At 36.6% G+C, this 23,775-nt stretch overlaps 1 long non-coding RNA gene across 2 annotated transcripts; it reads left to right on the top strand.

Annotated features, from left to right (window-relative positions):
- The first annotated feature begins 20,953 nt into the window (after positions 1 to 20,953).
- Positions 20,954 to 22,958, top strand: LOC120086760. 2 transcript variants are annotated; one of them, XR_005484319.1, is made up of 3 exons: positions 20,954 to 21,386; positions 21,480 to 21,546; positions 22,694 to 22,958. It is a non-coding gene; the product is annotated as an uncharacterized LOC120086760 (long non-coding RNA). The 2 variants fall into 2 exon arrangements; XR_005484320.1 differs by lacking the exon at positions 21,480 to 21,546 and having other exon boundaries at positions 20,958 to 21,386; positions 22,694 to 22,936.
- Positions 22,959 to 23,775: the final 817 nt, after the last annotated feature.

The following is a 23,775-nucleotide window of genomic DNA, read 5'->3' as shown; positions in this document are numbered from 1 at the left end:
ATGACTATAGGAATAAGAGTTATTTTGGAGATAGTATTTAGTCAAGAATGTCTTGCTTTAGTGAAGGAGTATTTGATTGCCCCTCGGTAACACTTATTTTGACTCACTATAGTATCGTTGAAAAAAAATGAATTTTGGATATATTATTACTTTGCTAAAACATGTTTGGATTTAGTTGCAATTTACTAATAAGAATATGTTTAAATTCCAGCATGTCGAATTCTTCTAAAATACTCGCTTCCGCTTTAATTAACAATAATAACAATTCAACATGAAAAGTACTAGCAAATGATGATTCAAAACAAGTTTTAACAGAGGGTTGTCCTCTATCTCTCGACTCATCTAAAGTTTTAAACAATATAGATGAGAATGCAAAATTCGAACGACAGAGTAAATGCGATTTACCAGCCATCGAAACATGCTTAGTGGAAAACCATAAAAAGACCTGGATTATAGATTCAGGTGCCACTAATCATATCTGTATTTTCTCTCATGAAACAAGTTCCTAGAGACAACTTACAGAAGGCAAAGCGACCTTTAAGGTAGGTACCGTGGAGTTTGTTTCAGCTAAAGCAGTGGGAGATATAAAGTTATTTATTGAAGGTAGACACATTTTACTTGAAGATGTTTATTACATTCCTTTTATGGAAAGGAATTTAATTTCTATCTCATGTTTGCTAGAACAAAATTACAAAGTTTCTTCTGAATATAATGAAATGTTCAATATCTCAAAAGTAATATAATATGTTCTGCAAATTTAGAGAATAACTTATACGTGTTAAAACCGACAAAGGTAAAAGCCGTTTTGAACATAGAGATGTTTAAAATAGCTAAGACTCAAAATAAGAAAAGGAAAGTTTCTCCAAATTCCTATCTTTGGCACTTGAGACTTGGTCACATAAATCTCAACAAGATTGAGAGATTAGTTAAGAGTGGACTTCTAAACCAGTTAGAAGATAGCTCTTTACCGCCATGTGAATCTTGTCTTGAGGGTAAGATGGTTGGAGATGATGCCCTAAACTCTAGTTGGGCCTTGTAGTTTGTAAACATTGTATTGAACAAACGCTTGTGATGTAATAATATATGATATTTTCTTCAATTTTGTCTATGGAATATAAGATGTTTTAATTTCTTTACCACAAACCAATAAATTAAGATCCTTGGTTATCGTTGTAGCTTAAACATATATGTGGTGACATACAAGTGGATCATGTCTTAAGTGATAACCAAAATGGTTTATAGTATATGGATATAGGAGGGAAACCTTATCCTAGTAACGCTACGGATGCGACTCGCTTTGTAGAATAGTTACGAGGGTTGTGACTTGCTACAGATGGTCTGACCTGATCAATCATGTAGAGACATGCGAGTAGGGCCGTCCTACACAAAGGAGTTTATATAAGGACGGACCACGAAGTGTTATAGTCTCGTTTATAGCGCCGTTCATGACAGAGACTTCACTTCACTAGGATGACCATAGGTAACATGACCTCCATCCTGAGTGAGTTGGGAACTTCTGCCTTTGAGGGCTGTCCTTTGGTTTGCATGGTTGCGAATGACCAGATCGTGACTCAAACCTACAACTTTGGAGATTCGTTTGATTTGGGAGCTGGGAACTCAGCTACACAAGATGGAATTCACTCCTTCCCCAGAGCAGAGGTAAGTAGATAGATTACTCCCTTAAGGGCTAATTCCAAGACTTGAATAGTGTGGTGCCACACACATTCTCATGACCCGAGAGGTGTCCATACATAGTAGGACTATGTTGTACATTAGAGGGATCAGTGGTACTTAAGGAGTTAGATGTAACTACAGGGGCAAAACGATAAATTGAGCCAGCTGTACTTACGAGCATCTGTGAAGGGTTATCGTACTATTGATTGGTTATATTCGATGGACACAGAAATATATTTGTGGTGAGAAGAGTATAGCTATCGGTCTTTAGTGGAATGCCTGGCAGTTAACAGATGGTGGATCTCGTGGCTATAGAGTTTAGTCAACTATTCACGTATCGTTGGAGCTTCGAGCCATAGGTCCATAAGGTCCCCTTGGTAGCTTAATGGATTCAAGTTGAGAATTAGTTTTTGGGTCAGTTTGAAGTGTTCAAATTGACAAGAGGGAGTTCGATTATATATGATATGATTGAACTGGTCAATTATATATGATATAGTTGACATGATGTATGAGATACATTAATTGGAAAAAAATGATATAAATATGATTTATATCTAGTAGAGGAGAAAAGGACTATGGTGCATATGTTGCATATGATGTGATATTAAACCATAGGTTATAAATATAATATGATTATATTTATTTTTAATTAAACAATTATAAGATAATTGTTGACGATTTTTTCTCCGTAACCGAATGAGACAGTGGGAGGTTGCAATCAGTTTTTGTAATTGAAGGATAAAATGAAGATGGTTTTCATTTTGAAAAATTGATTAGATAATCGTTTACCGATTGGTACACTGCCCACACCTAGCAAACCGAGAGCATACACAACAGCTTAAAGTTTACTAAATGATCGTGTACACACATGCTTTTCCCAAACGATCGACATAGTTTTACCTAAACAATCATCTAGCTTTTTCTAAGCAATCCTGCAGCCGAGCGTTTTCTTAAATGATCGTCTAAACGATCAGCCCCAATATACTACACGATTGTATATCTTTTACTAAACGATCAAGCAGCCATCTATACGATAGACTTCAGATATCTCCCACTTGCTTGGTCGTGGTAAACGATCGTTCCTTCCTCCTTCCCTCTACCAAATCTAACAGAGCCCACACCTCCTAGATTCTCACTCCGAGAATACTGAGGTTTCCAAATGGTTGTATCCTCCATTGTTGCCTTGTATTTGAGGAGTCCGTTCATGGGGAGACGACAGCGAGATTTGTTGGACGACTGGATTAGCTTGCACAGCGACAGCGAGAGGTGCAATCTTTTGATGAGAGCGAGATTTAAAGCGAAGAAGAGTTCTTCAACTGGTATGTCTCTCATCCTTTTGTTGTTTAATATTTCAAAGCATGTCGTAATTTGTTGTTAAATGCATAACTTATATGTTTGATTGTGAATGTGGTATTTCTGCCAGATGGAGTTTGGAACGATCTTACTTCCACTTAGAGGTACTTTTTGATAAGAGTTCCTTCAAAGATGACCAAAAGATCTTTTACTGAAAAAGGTTTTAGAGCCAAAGAATCCTTAGAGCTGGCATATTCAGACCTTTGTGGTCTAATGAATGTTAAAGCGAGAGGTGGGTATGAATACTTCATCAGCTTTATCGATGATTATTCAAGGTATAGCTACATTTACCTAATGCATCATAAGTCTGATACTTAAAAGTTCAAGGAATATAAGGTAGAGGTTAAGAACCAATTAGGTAAAAAGATTAAAACACTTGGATCAGATTGAGGTGGTGAGTATATGGACTTAAAATTCCAGGACCATTTAATAGAACACGGAGTTCAGTCACAACTCACAGTATCATGCACACCTCAACAAAATGATGTTGCAGAAAAGATAAATAGATCCCTGTTGGGCATGGTTCGTTCTATGATGAGTTATGCTCAGTTGCCAAGTTCTTTTTGGGGTCACGCAGTAGGGACTACGATCTATAGATTGAACATGGTTTCCTCGGAAAATGTTTCAGAAACACCTTATGAGTTATGGAGAAGATGTAAAAGTAGTTTACATCACATCAGGATTTGGGATGCCCAACTCATGTGTTAGTGCAAAATCCAAAGAAGTTGGAACGTCGTTCAAAGGTATGCCTATTTATAGGCTATCCAGAAGAGACAAAAGGTGGTTTCTTTTATAATCCTCAAGAAGATAAAGTATTTTTGTCAACAAATGAAACATTCCTGAAGGAATACCACATTAAAAATCATCAACCTCGCAGTAAGCTAGTATTAACTAAGATATCCAGAGAAACTACAGATAGATCAACAAGAGTTATTGATCGAGCAAGTCCTTCAACAAGAGTTGTTGATGGAACTGGTACTTCACATCCTTCTCAAGAGTTGAGAATGCATCGACGTAGTGGGAGGGTTGTACAATAACCTGACCGGTACATGGGTTTAGCTGAAACTCATATCGTTATACCTGATGATGGCTTAGAGGATCCATTGACTTTTAAACAAGCAATGGGTGATGTGGATAAAGTAGAATTTCTAATTCTATATGTTCGTAATATTCTACCCATTGGGAATGAAGTAGAATTTCTAGCTGACATTAAGACATGCCTAGCCACACAATTCCAAATAAAGGATTTGGGAGAAGATAATATGTTATTGGGATTCGAAGTGTTCGGAATACCAAGAACAGGACGATAGCTTTGTCTTAGGCATCTTATATAGACAAGATATTGTCTTGATATAAAGTACAAGATTCCAAGAAAAGTATGTTGCCTTTCAAGCATGAAATTCATTTGTCTAAGGAACAGTGTCCTAAGACACCTCAAAAGGTTGAGGTTATGAAACAAATTCCATATGAATCAGCAGTAGGAAGTTTTATGTATGCCATGATGTGTACTCGTCCCGACATATCCTATGCAGTTGAAATTGTCAATAGATATCAGTCCAATCCTGGATATGATCATTGGACTACCATTAAAAACATTCTCAAGTATCTTTAGAGAACGAGGGACTATATGCTCGTGTATGGTGCTAAGGATCTTATCCTTACTAGATACACTAATTCTAACTTTCAGACCGATTTAGATTCTAGAAAATCTACTTTGGGGTCAGTATTCACTCTGAACGGTGGAGCTATAGTGTGGAGGAGTATTAAGTAAAGTTGTATTGCTGACTTCACCATAGAAGCTCAATATGTACAACGAGGAGACATGATTGTCATGCAGATTGCCTCTAAAGACAACTTAGCTGGTCTATTTACAAAGGCCCTCTCGGCTAAAGTGTTTGAGGGTCACCTAGTGGGACTAGGACTATGAAATAGATAAAACTAGGGCAAGTGGGAGAAGTATAGGGTATTTGATGCCCTAGTTTATTGTATCTATTACCTCATTACTGAACATTGTATATATATGTAAAAATCCACTGGAGTTCTAATCCAAGTGAGAGTTTGTTGGGTTTTATGTCCTAAAACTCGTGGTTTGTAAACAATAAACTTATTCTGTAAATCGATAAATTTGTTATTGAATATATGAATTACTTATTTTGTTTTAGAAATAAATCTAATAAACTAAAAGATCCATAACCATTACATGAGTACTTGAACTTTATGTGGAGACATAAGAGTGGATCTGGTTCGAGTAAATAGTCAAAATGATCTATAGAATACGAATAACGTTAGGTGCCTTATTCTGGTAACACTATTGGATGCGGCCCATACTGTAGTTGTTACAAGAAGTTGTAAAGTGCTACAAAAGAAGTGATCCTGATTCGTTCATGTGGCGACATGAAGAGTGGGGGCGTCATGTGCAATGATTTTATAAGATCGGACCAAGAAATAAGTCACTCTTACATTATAACGTTGTTTACTATTTAAGACTAACTATTTCAAAACAATGACTTAGGTAACTTGACCTTAATCCTGAGCTAACTATGGACTTCTGTTTATTTGGGATTATCCTTAGATTTGCATGGGTGAGGGTTGACTCAATAGCGTCGGCTCAATAAGTCACCCATTTCATGGTTAAGACCGAGTAGATAGTTGGGGACATAGGGTGCAAGATGGAATTCACTCCTACCCACTTTCAGGTAAAGTAGAGAGGTTGTTCCCTTAAGTGCTAATTCTGGGTCTTGAACAAGGGGCCTCACCCTTTGATTGTCCTGAGAGGGACTCGGTTTGATGATCGAATCACAAACCAATTGTTCATTAGAGAACCAGTGGGACTTAAGGAACAAGAGGTAATCTCGGGGGTAAAACAACCTTTTGACCCAGCCGTTATTACGAACAACCTGTGAAGGGTTAGCTTACTAATTATGGTTATATCGAGTGGACACAATATATCTATAGTGAGGAAACTGCAACTACTGGCCTTTAGTGGAGTGACTCAGTAGTTAACGAATGAGGATTAATTTGGTGTAAATAGTTTAGCCAATTTATCTCAGATCGTTGGAGCCTATGATCCGTAGGTCCATTAGGTCTCCCTACTAGCTCTGTCTGGAGCTAAGTAGGTGTCGCTAATTCTATCTAACCCGAAATAAACAATATTTATAAAGCTCGAACAATAACCTAACTAACTCGTAGTTAAAGTGAAAGTAAGAGATCCATCCACAGGGAAATGTTATTTAATCCTTTCTTTATCAAGATTAACTATGAAAGCTATAAAACGGGGGTTTTTTATTAAGACAAGAAACATGCTAAAAATCAAAAGATAAAGGATAGTTGTAACAAATTTTAGAAAAATCTTGCTTCTAATCCAAGTTAGATGTTCATTACAATTCTTATCATTGAATTCTATAAATTTAATTCACAATCGAATTAAGACGTAACTACTTACTTAATCTAGATTAAACTAGTCTCTACAAAGGTGGACAACTAGCATAACCTAGTCAAAAAAGCGTCCTAATCAATGATTAAGGTAGGATAGCCCTAACCCTAATCTATCTACATGCTTCTACCTCTATTGGGTTCCTTAGCAGTCATATAGAAGAGAAAACACGTGCATTAAGTTCTAAGATTCAATTGCGTCGATTAATTGTTAAGATAGCTTACTCAATTAACCGAATTTTCTCCAAATCTAGTAATTAGTGCGTCCTAGGTTAGTCAGCCATTCAACACAAAGTTACTATTGCCTCTTGGAGATCTTAGCTAGACATTCTATCGAACACACTAAAAGAAACATATTCAATCATGAGTGAATGTGACAAAACCAAGCATCTAGGCTAAACATGCTCAAGATATAGATCATTCAACATGCTTCAAGAATTAAAATCATATTCGAATGCTCATATTCAGACTGGTAATGATAAAGAAAAGTAGAAAACTCAAAAGAATTTGCAAGAACTCTTGAAATAGAAATAAGATTGAATTACTTCATAAATCCATAGACAAATTCATGAAGAATTACAAGTTATTAATTACAAATAAAAAAGAAATCAAAATCTAACCTAGGTAGGAAATAAAATTGCCATATAGACTAATTGATACAGAGAGAAATTTCAGCCTCCATCGAAATCATGCTTCCTCCCTTCAGCAAAAATGAAAGAAAACTATTTATAGTTATAGGGATAGCGTCGTGACGCCAAGGCAGCATTGCAATGCTAAATTTTAGAAAAGCCAAGAAGTGTCAAGCTAACATTGCAAAGCTGTGTTGACGCTTGGTTGCGGAAGGCGCGGGGATAAATCGTGTCAAAATCCGAAGCGTTGCAACGCTGTGAGGAGCGTTGAAATGCATCAAGTTTTTGCAGAAAAAAGTGAGCATTCTGTGTTTAACTCGATACTCAATGCTCGATGGTCCTTTACTCGATACACGATGCTCAATTACTCGATAGCATTTACTCGATGACATTTTTAGTCATTACTAGATGACTCGACAGCCCTACTCGATTATACTCGATAGTATTCGGGTAAATACTCGATGGCATTTAGGGTATTTATTCGATGACAATTTACTCGATTACTCGATAGCATTCACTGACATTACTCGATGCATTACTCGATGGCATTTTACTCAATGATAGTCGATGATACTCGATGGCATTTCGATATTTACTCGATTCTCTTCAATTTGTTGATTTTCTTGGTCATTGTTTATCCTTTTGGCATAATTTTCTCTTAATGACTCCTAAACGCCTCGGGGACCGTTTTACCTACAAAATTAGCATTTAAAGCAAATAATCAAGACAATTTTTTGGGAATTAATATAGAAAATATACATTCTTTAAAAACCTATCAAGCTCATAAACGGATTAGTCTTAGAATAGCATGATAAGGTGATTTAAAACGTTCAAATTCGAAAAGGGAATTAGTAATTATATGTGATATAATTGCACGTTTAATTTTGGAATTAAACGTAATTGGAGAATCGATTAATATATAAATATGAACTAAATATTAATTTCATGAATAGCTATTCATGGTGATGGATTTGGTGACAAATTAATTTAATATTTGATATTAAATTAATATAATTAATTAAATTATTTAATTAATTATTAATTTTATTAGAAAAATAATTATTGAATAATTTTTTATAAAATTAATAAAATTTTAATTTTAATTATAGAATTAAAATTGAAAATTGATTTTGATTTTGAAATTGAAATTCAAAATTCAAAATGGAAAAAATTGAAAATTTGGAAAAACCCCACTAAGTGGGATTTTTCATCTCAATTTCAAAGCACCTCAATCACCATAATCCACTAATTTCACCCAGTAGATGAAGACTTCAAAGAATGGGTTGATGGTTTAAAATAAAAAAGGGATTCAGCTGAAAAAGACATGCAATTGCTGAAATGCTGAGTTTTCTGGAAGTTAAAGAAGTTGTTCTTCAACAAGCTGAAAAACCCAGAAAACCTCTCCTCCAATTTTCCTAAGTTCAAGCTTATTTTGATTCCCACAACTCAATATAAGGCCCCTAGAGAATTGTAGAGAAGCTCTTGTGGTGGTCCACGACTTCAATTGAAGTAGATTGCAGCTCAAATTCGTGTTTGAAGAGGATCTTCAAAGGTATGTGTTGAAACTCTCTTAATTCCCTATAAACATGCTTATTTTGATGTCAAAATTGAGGAATTAGAATGCTTAATAATCCTGTTTTCTTCCGCTACATGTTTCTATAAACCAATAATGTAAAAATCGAATTGTGGGATGCTAGTTGTTCTCACACAAATGCTTCCACTACGGGATCCGATCTCTTCAAAGAGAGCAATTTATCTACTTACCCTAACAAGATGGAATGAGTGAATTCATTCTTGTGTAGTTGTGTTCCCAACTCTCTAATAAGACGAATCTCCAAAATGGTAGGCATATTGAGTCGACAAATTTGGTCACTCTCACCCATACAGATCAAAGGACTGCCTTTATAGGCAGGAGTTCACAATTCACTTAGGATTCAGGTCATGTCACCTATGGTCATCCTAGTTAAATGTAAGTCTCTACTATTAATTGTGTTATATAGTGAGACTATTTATTTCGTGGTCTAGTCTTGTACAAACCCTTTTGTATAGAACATCCTTGCTCACATCTCTCCACGTGAATGATCAGGATCAAATCTTTTTTAGAACTTTATAACAATTGTAACATCTACAAAGCGGGTTGTATTCGTAGTGTCACCAGGATAAGGTACCCAGTCTTATCCATCTACTACAAACCGTTCAGGTTATCACTTAAACATAATCCATTTCACATAAATGTTTAAACTGCAAAAGATAACCTTGGATATTTGTTTATTGGTTTTGTGGGTTAATGCTACTAAGTGTCAAACAAAATACCTTAGATTTTATTAAATAAATAAATTATTTATACAATACAATTACAAACTACAAAACCCACAAGATTTAGGGTATCAACCCCAACAATCTCCCACTTGACCTAAAGCTAGTGGAGTGTACATCATAAAAAGTCAAACTAATATAAAAGTACACAAAACAAGAAACTAGGGCATAATATGCGCCCAGTCCAAAGATCTCTAACTTGCCCTAGACTAGATGTGGCATATCCTGTAGATCTATACTCTACAGGTGATCTTTAAAAACCTTAGTCGTGAGGGTCTTCATAAATGGATCAGCAACATTGTGCGCTGAAGCTATCTGTGTGACGATCACATCCCCTCGATCCATAATCTTTCAAATGAGATGATATTTTCGCTCAATGTGCTTCTCGCGTTTGTGACTCCTAGGCTCCCAGAATTAGCCATAACATCACTATTATCACAATAACTGGTGATGGGCTTTGATATGTCGAGAATCACTTCCAAATCAGTCAGGAATTTTCTGAGCCAAACAACCTCTTTAGCAACTTCAATAATTGTTGCATAATCTGCCTTCATAGTGGTGCCAACAATGCATTTTTGCTTGGTGCTCCTCTAAACTATAGCTTCCCTAGACTACAGCTCCTCCGTTAAGAGTGAATACTGATCCTGAAGTAGATTTCCTAGAATCCCTATCAGTCTAGAAATCAAAGTCTGTGTATCTTGTAAGGATTAAATCCTTAGAACCATACATGAGCATGTAGTCCCTTGTTCTCCAAAGATACTTGAGGGTGGTCTTAACAGCAAATCAGTGATCAAATCCTAGATTAGAATGATATCTACTGGTTATCCCTACTGCATAGCAGATGTCAGGTCAAGTACATAACATCGCATACATCAATCTACCAATAGTCGATGCATAGGGGATTCGTTTCATTTCCACAACTTCTTGAGGTGTCTTAGGACACTGTTCCTAAGAGAAAGCAACTTCATGCCTGAAAGGTAGCAAGCCTTTCTTGGAGTTCTACATCGAAAACTTGACAAACATTTTGTCAATGTATGATACCTGAGACAAGGTTAACATTTTATTGTTTCGATCTCTAAAGATCTGAATATCCAGAACAAACTACACCTCTCCAAAATATTTCATTTGGAATTGAGTCACTAGCCAATTTTTAATTTCAGTCAGTAAACCTACATGATTTCCAATGAGTAGAATATTGTCTACATACAAGACAAGGAAAGCTACTGAACTAATGATGATTCTCTTGTCAACACAAGATTCATCAACATTATGAACAAAGTCATAAGATTTTACCGCAGTATCAAATCTTATATTCTAAGATCGAGACGCTTGTTTCAATCTATAAATAAACTGATTAAGCTTCCAAACCTTTTGCTCTTGACCTTCAGTTATGAATCGCTCAGGCTACTGCATATATATGGTCTCCTCAAGATTGTCATTCAGAAAAGTAGTCTTGACATCCATTTGCTAAATTTCATAGACATAATATGAGGTAATGGACAAGAGTATTCAGATAGACTTCAACATGGCAACAGGTGAGAAAGTCTCTTCATAGTTGACTCCCTTAACTTAGGTATAACCATTTTCCATAAGTTTAGCCTTGAAGGTTTGCACCTTTCCATCAACACCCAATTTTCTCTTGTAGATCCATTTGCAACCTATAGGTTTTACCCCCATCAGGTTAATCTACAAGATCCCAAACCGAATTGAAGTACATAGGCTTCATTTCAAGATCCATGGCTTTGATCCATTCATCTTTATCAACATCATCTATTGCCTTCTTGTAAGACAATGGATCTTCAACATTGTCGTCGGCTACGAGACCTAGAGATTCTGTTAAATTCATATAACGAATAGGCGGGTCACAACATTCCCACTATGTTGAGACTTCTTCAATGTTTGAGGTGGATGTCACCAACTAGATGAACCAACTTCGCAACTCTTGTTGAAGTATTTGGCTCTTCAACAACTCTTGTTGAAGGTTCAGTAGTTTCATTGGAAAGTTCATTTAACACTGTCTTACTGCGGGGTTTATGCTCCCTTATGTGGTCCTCTTCTAAAAATGTAGCAATTTTTGACACACACATTTTATTACCTATAGAATCATAGAAGTAACCACCTCTCGTTCCTTTGGGGTAACCTACAAAAAGGCACAATTTTGAATGAGCTTCCAATTTTTTAGGATTTGCCTCAAGCACGTGTGTTGGAAAACCCCGATGAATTATACGTACCATCATAGAAACATCGCAAAACAACGCAATCGGGAAAAAGAGAATTTCAAAAGGATAAGGCATAAAGATAACAAGAAAAGACCTTAGGAAGAACAACGCATGCGCTCATGCGTTGGAATCCACGCGATTGAAGCCATGCGTTGAAGAGTGAGAGGAATTCTTCCGTTGAACTACGAACCGAGGAGACTTATTGTTGCACCTACAAGAGCAATCGTACCACAACCAAGGAAGCAGCCATATATCCAAAATAACAATGAAAATAAAATAAAAAATAATCTATACTATGATAGAGTAGAAGACGTCCCTGGAAAAATAAGAGTGTTTTCACCGTAAAGAGTCTTCCGTGCAGGAGATGGTTCTCAACTGTTTGGGTCAAGTTGCCCTGACCATTGGAACTTCCGGCAATTGTTGGGCGCATATTGGCCACCATGCTTAGAACTACCTTCAGCTCCTTTGCGACTGATTGCCTTTCTACCTTAGGGTCAACATTGGCTTTCAGCGCATCACCTACACTTCAATATTGTTTGCAACCTGGTCGCACAAGCTGCAATACTCCCAAGATAAAAACTTTGCTCGTAAAGACACAAAACTTAACAAACATTTAGCTGCCAAGTCCCCGGCAAAGGCGTCAAAAACTTGATGACGGGAAATTGGAAGTCAATTTACTCGACAACCAACTTCCCTTGGATGTGGTATGCGATGCGTGTTCCTAAGATATGTATTGATAGTCATGCGTCGATGGTCATACGTCGGAATGAATATGCGTTAATAAATGTATGCGATGATCATGCGTCCTGCCACAAGTTTTCTTGCGTTCACGCCAAGTATAACATGAACGTAAGTTTCTCGAGTAATGAGGTCGACACAGGGACTTGTAGCTATATGTTTATGGTGATGTGCATGCGGCGCCGCAAATAAAAGAATGGAGGGGATGTTGCTATGTTAATCCTACTCCTACTCCTATCTAATAGACAACGCAATGAGAATTATGCATGAAAGGTAGCGATGCGACAAACCTTGACATGAAATAAATGTATGGGAAATAGATAAAATGCGGAGATGTTTTCTTTACAATCTTTAAGAGTGACCGCAAGGGCAACCCTAGTCAACGCAAACTAATACGATCATGCAACACTCATACAATAGTAAACCACCTCTCGGTGCGAATGCTACAGCTTCTAATGCTAGAACGCATGCGATGTATGTGCAGAGGTGTCTATAGGGCCAACACATAAGCCTCTAATTCTTGTCTATGCGATGATACACAAACAAGGCGACCACATATCATCATTCCTATTCCTAGGGTGCATGCGATACAGTGTTGAAAAACAGAGCTTATCTCTAAGTCCCTATCTCTTGCTTATGCCGATCTAATCTTACTCTCTCGAGTCTAGATTCTAACCTAGCTCTCTCGAGTCATTAGGTTCTTTCTTTAGACTCTCTCTCGAGTAGCTCTAAAGGAGTGTTGGGCACAACATAAGACAAGACAAACGCATGAACTTGGTTAACGCAAGATTATTACTATCCCTAGTGAACAACGCATACCTTGCTTAATGCGTCCAACCACTTACCCTCCCGAGAAGTTGATTATTGTTGACTTCACTCATGGACAAACAATACGTTAGCCTATAGACAAGTATTGCAGCAGCTTCACACTAAGCAAACAAGGTTACTCACACACTCGCGCAACGCACACCTCTTGGTGGGTTGCTACATGCTTCATATCCCTAATCCATATGACTAAGTATGCAATACCCAAGCAATCCCACTAAGTGTTGCAATGAAAGTAAAGATGCTAAGCAAGAAGATGAGATGAAGTTAAAAGAAGCAAAGAAATGCATTGAAAACAGATTGTATTAATTCCTTACTTCAAAATGTCATACAATACAATATAGGAAAAGAAAAGAAGGAAATGACCGACTGGAAGCAAAGATTTGCTCCCAGCGAATGTGCGTCAAGGCTGTCGGTGGTACCATGGATGGGCATAGGAGCTGACTCTCTCGAGATCTAGATCTGGTCGAAGGCTCCGATCGTCACTCGGAATGGATGAAAGAGGTGAAGAACTCTCAGCCATCTTCTCACGCGTTTTGTCTGGATCACGGAGAAAATCTCCGATTGAGGGATAATCTCCGGATGATTGAATTTTAGCTCTTCGGCCTCTATTTATAGAGCTTGGGTCACCGACAGCATTAATTGGACTGCTCTGAGTCTGATATTCGGTGCGTTCGTTTTTTCTGAACCTCTGCCACTAACAGCGTGGTAGGTGAAATGTCAACATCATCTTTGGATTTTCTCGAGGTAGATGCATTGATGCGTTCATACCACCTACCATGCGTTGATCCCATTAGTTGTGTTGTCCCGCAGCCGCAATCATTCAATGACCGTATTCGCTTAATACTGCAACTCTACATGATGACCCTAATCGCTTGACGAGCGCAACTCCTATGCGATGGACACATACGGCTGATTACCGCAACATCCATGCGTTGATCGATGCGTTTGCCTTGCGATGGAGTGTTTTTCCGCATGCCGTCATCTATGCGATGGTCCAGTTTTCGCATTTGCGTTCATTTCTTGCACTAGCTACAAAAATCGAACATTGAACGCATAATTAATGCAAAATAACGGGTTAGCTGATATTCAACATGTTGATCGACGCAAGCTCATATTCTTCTGAATTCCTATCATGATAAACGCATATTCTGCCTAACAACCTTCATAATTCTAAGTAAAAAGCCTAAGATGACATGTATTTCTGCAAATCATCACTTCATCGCTTAAACGATCGCACACTTGCGTCTAAATGATCGCTTAGCTTTTCTACACGATCGCCTAGCGTGTCGTGTTTTTTAAAAAATCGTTTACCTATTACTAGACGATCGCTTAGTAAAACTTACACGATCATATAGCTTTCTCTAAACGACAAGCACCCGCTCTACGATAGCCTTCTCCAACTTGCTTATCATTACACGATCAACCCATTCCTTCTTCCTCTACCAAATTCAACAAAGGCCACTCTTTGGATTCTCCCTCCGAGAATACCAAGGGCTCTAAATGGTGGTGTCGTCCTCGCTCCTACTTGCTCGTGCTTGTTCATGTTGTTTTCGTTCGTGTAGGCAAACGTACTGCTGTAGCTAACTGTTTTGCTAGGCGATAGAAAATGTAGAGGTTGTTTCCACTGCGTTCAGTTCGAAGTGAAGAGAGTCTTCAACTGGTATGTGAACTTAATCCCTTGTATTTTATTTATCAAAGCATGTCGTTAATTAGTGTAAATTACATAACTGTTTGATAGAATGTGTGTGTGGTAATTTCGGTCACAATGAAATAGGAAAGATCCAAACGCGCTCATGGATGCTCTTCGTTAAGAGTTCCTTCAATTGGTTATTGTAACTGAAATGAGATCATCTTAACCAATAATTACAACAGAACAACTCTTTGTTCCTATAATTCGTAGTCACTATTGCTTGGTCCATAAATTGTTAACTAACTTAACAATTTCTTGTAAGTGTAATCTCTCATTTTAGATTCTAAAGTTCCACCCCCAATGTGTCAGCTTTAGGGAAAAACCAATTGGGGCAAAAACTAAAGCAACCCTATCCATTTCTGGATTTTGAGTAAAAATTCATGCAAATTCCATCCTTAAGGGAACACAAGCACAAGTGTCTCAAAGCCGAGCATGAAAATTTTCTACAAACTAATGAGAAAGACTGTGGGATGTGTTGACACACATCCTGCTCCCACTTACTATAAACACTCTCTCCATTCACCTTGTTATTGACTTATACAAACACCACCCCTAGGGGGACATAAGAAAATATGCCTCGAGGTCGAGTATAGGTCTCACGGTGTCTGAAGGATGAACGTGATAGGAACAATGAAGTATTGTATACCTCGTTTTCCTCTCACTGATTGTTTTACCTAAGGTTAATTTAACTTAGAAAAATATAGTTACTTTATTTTACTAGGTGATCGTTTAAATTTTCCGAATAGTAACATTTACTTTGGATAGTTAAACAACTTTGATTATTGTTCATTAAACATTTTAATAAACTTTAATAAAAAATTGCATGCTTGTAGCAAATCTATCTAATTCACTTTCCAGGTAAATTTCCAGGTAGGGGTGTTCCGTTTTCGACAACTTAAATACCTCAACCTAGACAGAACTGACCTTAGACAAAGGTCCCTTATAGATACATTTGCTACAACTTCAATCTTTTATTGAAAACTAATTAATCCCCATTAAACTTATTAAAAAGACTAAGCTTATTTCTAATCTTATTAGAAATATTGTTAATTTAAGTTTAAGGTAAATCATATTTTAAACTATTTAAAAATGATTTTAACTTAAGTTAGCATGCAACTCTTTATTATTGATTTTAATTTTGAATTTCATTGAAATTTATAACAATTATAAAATTTGAATGAAATAAATTAAAAGCAAATATTGCATACAATGACATACTTACTAAAATTATAACATTTATAACATTACCTAAAGTAGTGTCATGCTTCATGCAATCTGAATTTTAATTTTCATTACTATCATACATAATAATTATATACTAAAGTAATGAAAATAAAATATAACATTCATACATACATCCAAACTATACATTATAACTCTTATAATATACATGATGTATGACTATGTTATTAATGCATGCAAACATATATTATAACATTTATATTATATGACGCATGAGCATGCATTTACCTTTAGTCACGGCTAAAACTACACCTACAACAGATTATTTACTACCGTCCTTCTTAGAATTTCTTCATATATAACTAAATCATAAATCCCTGAAAACTTTAATGTGTTATCCTTAATTGAATTAGATACTGCAGTTTTCATGATCTTCCAACTATCAGGTAAAGACATTAATAATTGAATAGCATACACCTCTTTAGTAAATTTTATCTTAACACGTTTTAACTAATTAATTAAAGTGGTAACCTCATTAATATAGGAATTAACAGAAGCATTCTCAACCATTTGCATGTTGAAATACTTCTTAAGAAGATAAACCTTACTATTGGCAGATGGTTTCTCATACCTATTTGTAAGCACTTCCATCAACTTCATTGCATTGGTCTCATTCACTATAAGACAAACAATATTTATTAAAAGACACATCCTGATGATTGCAACTACTTCTTCATTTAGGTTCTCCCAATCTTCATTTGACAACCCTTTCGGTCTCTTCTTTAATGTCTTATGCAATTTCTTGTTAGTCAAGAAATCCTTACCTGCATCTTCCAATACTCAAAAATTTTTCCATCAAACCTCGTGATTCCCTATAAACCTCTTGGCTCTGATGATCTCATGACTCCTGAACCAAAAGTTGTGATACCACTAATTGAAATTTTATACAAAGATATAAATTAAATGCATAGACTAAATTATATCTAAAATTCCCACTTCCATAGGTTAGAGTCAAAATCGGTTAATGATTATAAAATATCAAAAAAATTAAGAGGAGAGAAAAAAAAAACAATACCAAAAATATACTGGTTCGTCCCAAACTCGAGACTACATTTAGTCTTCGGCAAGTGCAAGTTCTACTATGATAAAGATTGTAATAAGTTCCAAACTCAAGCTCTACATAATAAACTCTTCAAAAAAAAAAAAACTCAAATCATTAGTGAATAAGAGCACATTTACTATCATCGAAATATTATTTAATTAATTTGAGATTAAGTGTCAAAAAAAAACCATCGATCTTCACTTAAACACTGTTATACATGCCCCTGCCTTATCTCACGATCTCATAAGTATTTCCAAGTTGTGTTATGATAATTGTGCCTTTTTTAAAATTTTATCCCTCTTACTTTCTTGTGAATGATCAAATTACCAAGAAGCTTCTTCTTCAGGAACAGCTTCGTGTTGGTCTCTACCGATTGTCCACCTCTGCTACTCTTTCTTCTATCCACATCAACAATCCAACTCTATTTGGCTCGATGTTATAGGATTCATCTCTTTGGCATTATCGTCTTTGTCATCCTTCACAGTATTTAATTAATTTAGTTTTGAGTAATTGTAATTTGAAAGTTCGTACAAATAGCTATACATTGTTTTGTAATATCTGTCAAATGGCAAAGAGTCACAGGCTACCCTTTCATTATCAAAGTCTAAGTCCAGTCGGCGATGTCAACTTGTGTACTTTGATATTTAGGGTCCAGTTTTGTCAATCAATGGAGCTCATTATTTTCTACTATTTATGGATGATTACATCAAGTTTACCTGGTTGTATCTACTTAAAACTAAGGATGAAACATTGTCTTATTTTACTAAAGTCAAACCAACGATTGAAGCTCAATTTAATCTTAAAATTCTCACTCTTCAAACTGATGGAGGCACTGAGTTTAAGCCTTTAATTCCTCTTCTTTTATCAAATGGTATTCACCACCGTATCTCCTATCCTTACACTCCTCAGCAAAATGGTAGAATTGAGAGAAAGAACCTCCATGTTGTTGAAGTTGGTCTCTCTCTTTTGGCTCACTCATCTCTTCCTAAGAAACATTGGTTTTATGCATTCCAAACAGCTATTCACTTGATTTCTTCCATTGTAATCTCAAATTCGACTCCTTATTTTTTACTCTATCAAAAGCATCCCGATTACACATTACTAACTTTGGTTGTGCTTGCTTCCCCTTTCTTAGATCTTTTAATGATCATAAATTATAGTTTGGATCACGTGAATGTACATTTCTTGGTTATAGTCCTTCTCATAAAGGATATCTCTGCCTTGACAAAACAAATGGAAAATTTTTATGTCTCATCGTGTAAATGAGTTTACTTTTCCATTTTCTACTCCTACACAGAGTGTACCTTCTCCATTTTCACACGGTACTTTAGAACTTTGTTCTCTACTTCCTCTTCCATCTATTATAGTACTATCAGTTTCCTTGCCTACCACCGTTGCTCATCCTCCAACATCAGGTACATCTCTCCCCTTTTCTTCATCCATTCTTGCTCCCTCCACTGCCACTTTACCTATTTCTACTCCTCAACCTTCAGCTGCCATTAACCTACCACTATATTCCCATTCCAACACTTCTTCTCCAGTTGCCTCTCCTTCCCTACCATTAATCTCATATTCCCATAAGTCCATCTGTCTTACTCACAACTTATCTCCTTCTTCTCATTCCCTCGCTTTTTCTCTCATCCACAAGTGGCTTATTTATGTAGTGGTTAACATTCCTACGTGCTCCTCTTTACTCACCGACTTAAGAACCTAAAAATGACCTTTGGATGTTTTCGTGACACTTTGGTCACATAGGTTGTCGGGGTCTAGGTTTATGGATGGATTCAGTCAACAAAAGTCCCTCAAACTCAATCAATATCAACTGCATATTGTGACTGGTTAGGCTTGGTTGATTTTATCAGAAAAGAAAGCGGGCTTTAGGGATTCATTTATTAGTAAACCTCCAGCGCTGGTAAGGTCAGGATCGTGGTTGTCCGTCTTTGGTTTATTGGCTGATAAGATCTTTGAGATTGACCAGCCAGCTGGATTGGTTTAGCTATTCCTTTCTATTGAAAATGAGTCAGCTGCTCATAACCCATCTCCTTGCCCAGCTCTTTAACTACCCCTTTTCAATTAACATCCCATGATTTCTAGATCTAAACTTGGCATTTTCAAGCCTAAAGCTCTTTCCACCACCACCTATTTTCCCTCTATTCCGTTTGAATCGTACTCTTACAAGCTTGCTCTTGCTGGCCCATGCTGGAAACAAGATATGATTGATGAGATTGAAACTTTGTTGAGAAACAAAACTTGGTCTCTGGTTCCTTTGCCACCGCATAGAAAGGTCATAGATTGAAAATGAGGTTTCAGAGTAAAGCTCAAACCCAATAGTGAAGTCGAACGGTATAAAGCTTGCCTTGTAACACAGGTTATTCTCAAGTTTTTGGCATTGATTATTTTGAGTTGTTTAGTTCGGTTATAAACCAGCAACTATTCGAATAGTTTTCTCTCTTGTTGTTTCCTATAATTAGCATATGCATCAATTAGATGTGCAAAATTCATTCCTAATGTGCATCAATTAGATGTGCAAAATTCATTCCTAAATGGGGATCTATAAGAAGAGGTTTTCATGAAACAACCTACTAGCTTTCTTAGTGAGTCCATCATGTCTATGTCTTGAAATTACATAAGTCACTGTATGATTTTAATTAAAGTCCAAGAGTTTAGTTTTCAAAGCTGAGCACATGCTTGATCAGATGGGGTTTTAGTGGATCCAAGGTGGATACATCCGTGTTCATTTACAAGGATGAGCAGTTTATAGTTATCTTTCTTATTTGTGTGGTTGATATTTTAGTTAGTGGTAATGTGCCTTCTCTTATACAATATTTTATCTCTACTTTGAATGTGTCTTTCTCTCTTAAAGATTTAGCCCTATTTCTTATTTTTTGGCCATTTAACTTTTTATCTTAACCGAGTTTGATGCATTTATCTCAATCCAAATCCATCTCAGATCTTTTGAAACGAGCAATGGTGGATTGTAAACCAATTGCAATGCCTATGGTTGCTGGTGAACAATTGTCCCTTAATGATGGATCACCCTTCAACGATCCCTCAACTTATCATAGTTTTGTTGGTGCTCTTCAGTATTGCACTCTAACAAAACCCAACATCAGTTATTCTATTAATAACCTGGGCAATTTCTCAATGCTCCAATGAAAACCCGTATGCAGGGTGTCAAGCATCTCTTAAGGTACCTAAAAGGCTCTTCTTCACTTGGTTTAGATCTTACTTAATAGTTTCATCAGGCTCTCACTCGTTACACAGATGTAGATGGGCTCATTGCCCGGATGATCGTAGAAGCACTAGTGGATTTTGCATTCTTCTTGGTTCTAATTTAATCTCCTCAAAATCTTCTAAACAATATGTTGTTTTTCGCTCTAGTGTTGAATCGAAGTATTGAGGAATGTCGAATGCCACAACTGAACTTATTCGGGTCAAGTCTGTGTTATTTGAAATTGGTGTGTTGTCCCGTGCCCCCTCTTATTCTCCTATATGATCATTTGTGTAACATCCCTTTTTTTTTTCTTTCGTATTAATGTAATTTCAATCATTTTTGTTAGTGGAGGACATTTTTGAAATTTTGGAGTTCAAGTGTAAGTGCTGGAATTTAATTTTTGGATCTTACAAAATTGTTCAATTTAGAAAGTATTGGCAGGTTTTATTTTCATTTTTGGGAAAGAAAGGAAGTTAATGAAATAAAATGGAATAATGAAGGGAATAAAAGGAAGCTTATTTTATATCCTTTTTTGTTAGTTTGATAATAATATTATTATTTTTTTTTATATAAAAATCAAAATCTCCCTCTTCTTCTTCTTCCTTTTATACAATCCGCCCCTCCCCATTTTCGTATAAACCCTAGCCGCCGCGCCCTTCAAGCCGCTCAACGCCGTCTCCCGACCGACCTCCTCTGCGCACCTCGCCTAACGGTGTCGTCCGCGAGCATCGGCGACCCAAACTGTGCGATCTCTCCCTTCTTAGTCGCGTTTCCACGCCTCTCCTCGCCGCTGACTCTTCGCACTGGAGTTTCGTACGCCTCCGCTCACGCTGCGTCGGTCGTCGTCAACTCTCAGCCGTCCGCGGGTGCCAGATCTAAGGTCGTGCGCGTCCTCCGTCGTTCGTGGGTTCGGTGCCATTGCTGATCCGTCCAGTCGTCCAATGCCGCTTCTTCGTCCGGTGCCGCCCAGCTCCTACCGTCGTCGCGGTTGCTGTCACATCTCTTTTGAGTAAGATTTTAGTTTTAGTTGTTTTCCTAGAAGTTTGAGTGTGGTTTGTTTTGGAATAATTTTGGTTAAGATCCGTTATGTTTGGACTTTCAGAAGCGAGATTCAGAGGATTTTGGGGTCGTTGGGAGATTGATTTTTCGTCAGGAATTGTTAAGTTTGGGTGAGTAGTGGGTTAAAGGTACCTATAAAAATTAAGTTACTAATTTGGGAGTAAAATCATATTCAGATTGGCGTTTTGGTATGAGTTTTAAATTTTGCTGAGAGAAAATTTTTGGAGTCGAAATCTTGCGAGTTTCGTTTGGGTAAGTTTTGGTGACCGTCTGATTAAATTTGTATGTTGTGTCCTAATTCCAAAGACTGAAATTTAGTATTATGTCTGTATTAGGGGACTTAATTTAAGATTTATTTTGTTGGAGAGCATTAGCTTGGATTAATATCTGAACTTGACTTCAAGGTAAGTAATCTTACTACTGGAACTGTCCACGGGTCAGACATTAGATGTATGCTAGCATGATAAATGAATGTTATGGCAGAATGACAACATGATAGACTGATAGTATAGTATGACCAATGTATATTCTGGTATGAGATCTGAAATATTTATTTGTGCACATGGACACTTGAATGCTAGCATGAGATGGTATGTGATTCCATATGGTTGTATTTGATCTGGTGATGTTGAGGTATATGTGTATGTTGTAGAGCCATGATGTTAAGGTATATGTGTATGTTGTAGAGCCATGATGTTGAGGTATATATGTATGTCATAGATTTATATAGCTGTTGAGACTGTGCAAGGGTCCTTACTGATTAGTTAGATGTCCATTAGATTTTGTGTTTCCTTCGGGATTCACCAGTTTGTGTTTCCTTCGGGATTCACCAGTTTGTGTTTCCTTCGGGATTCACCAGTTTTGTGTTTCCTTCGGGATTCACCAGTTTGTGTTTCCTTCGGGATTCACCAGTTTGTGTTTCCTTCGGGATTCACCAGTTTGTGTTCCCTTCGGGATTCACCAGTTTGTGTTCCCTTCGGGATTCACCAGTTTGTGTTCCCTTCGGGATTCACCAGTTTGTGTTCCCTTCGGGATCCACCAGTTTGTGTCTCCTTCGAGATTCACCAAATTGTATTTCTTTCGGGATTCACCAGAGGTAGTGGTATACTTAACTACAGTAGGATAGAACTCAGTCTCCTTTTTGTTTCATGTGTATATGTGTCCCATGAGGACTAGAGCAGATGTCTAGCCTGACCTCAGTGGTGGAGTTACTTATCGAGTATTTTATACTCATTCTTTCTCATGTTGCTCTTTCAGGTAAGAGTAGGGATGCACCGGCGAATAACAAGCGGAATCCGTGATCGAGCAACTGGGACTAGTTTTTATGCTTTCGCTCATAGGACTTAGATTTCCTTCATGTTTTTGCTAAATTTTCAGTTTGATGTTTGAAACTTATTATTGAGAATTGTTTTTCATACTTATTTATTAACCTTTATGATTTATGGGTACCCTTTCATTGTTTTAATATTTGCATTTAATAGAGGACTTTTGGACTCCCCTTATCTATTTAGCATTTATTTCACCATAAAAGAGTGTCGTTTTAAGCTCCATGCATGCATGTATTTTAGTAACGACCTAAGTTAAGTCCTAAGGGGTCGGATTGTTACAATTTGAGTGTCACATACATCGTGCCAATCTTATTCTCCACAATCAAACGTAGCACATTCAAACTGATGATCGTTTTATTCGTGGAAGAGTTGCTCTTTCACTTCATTCCTTCGTAAGACTAGCTCGTGAACATTATGACAAAGGCATTACCATCTTCTCAATTTATTGGTGTTTGTACCAAGCTCACTGTTCTTAACAAGAACCACTAGCTTGCGGGGGATGCTATTATATATTAGTGATTTATGTTATTTAGCTTTCAGTCCTTATATTTGTTGTTATTTTGTATCCAATTGTTTTTAGACTCCTGGTATCAGTCCTTTCTATATATATTATTCTCTCTACCTCAGATTAGGGCACGGGGATTGCATTATCATTAGTTTGTTTATTTACTACTATAATTTCCCCGTGCTTCCATCACAAAAAAGAACACTTTATTACACAAAATTTTTAAAGGAAAAATTCTTGAAATTAAATTTAAATTGTATTTAAGTTCCAACTTTTCAAACTCAACCATGTTTAAAGTTGTTTTATGCTTAGTTTGAGATTGTCATAGCTTTAAAAATAAGTTGTTCTTCAAAAAAAAATAAGCTGCGAACAGAACTAAAATAGTGTTGCTAAATTTTAATTTGAAATTAAAAAAGCTAGTTAATACTAATATTAAATTAGTGTAGTTTAGAATCAAAGCTCACTTCCTGTTTCAATTAATTTTCATATTGATAAATGATAATTAG

The sequence above is a fragment of the Benincasa hispida genome, chromosome 1 (genome assembly GCF_009727055.1).
Source record: "Benincasa hispida cultivar B227 chromosome 1, ASM972705v1, whole genome shotgun sequence".
In the NCBI taxonomy this organism is placed as follows: domain Eukaryota; kingdom Viridiplantae; phylum Streptophyta; class Magnoliopsida; order Cucurbitales; family Cucurbitaceae; genus Benincasa; species Benincasa hispida.
This window is presented reverse-complemented; position numbering and strand designations above follow the sequence as displayed.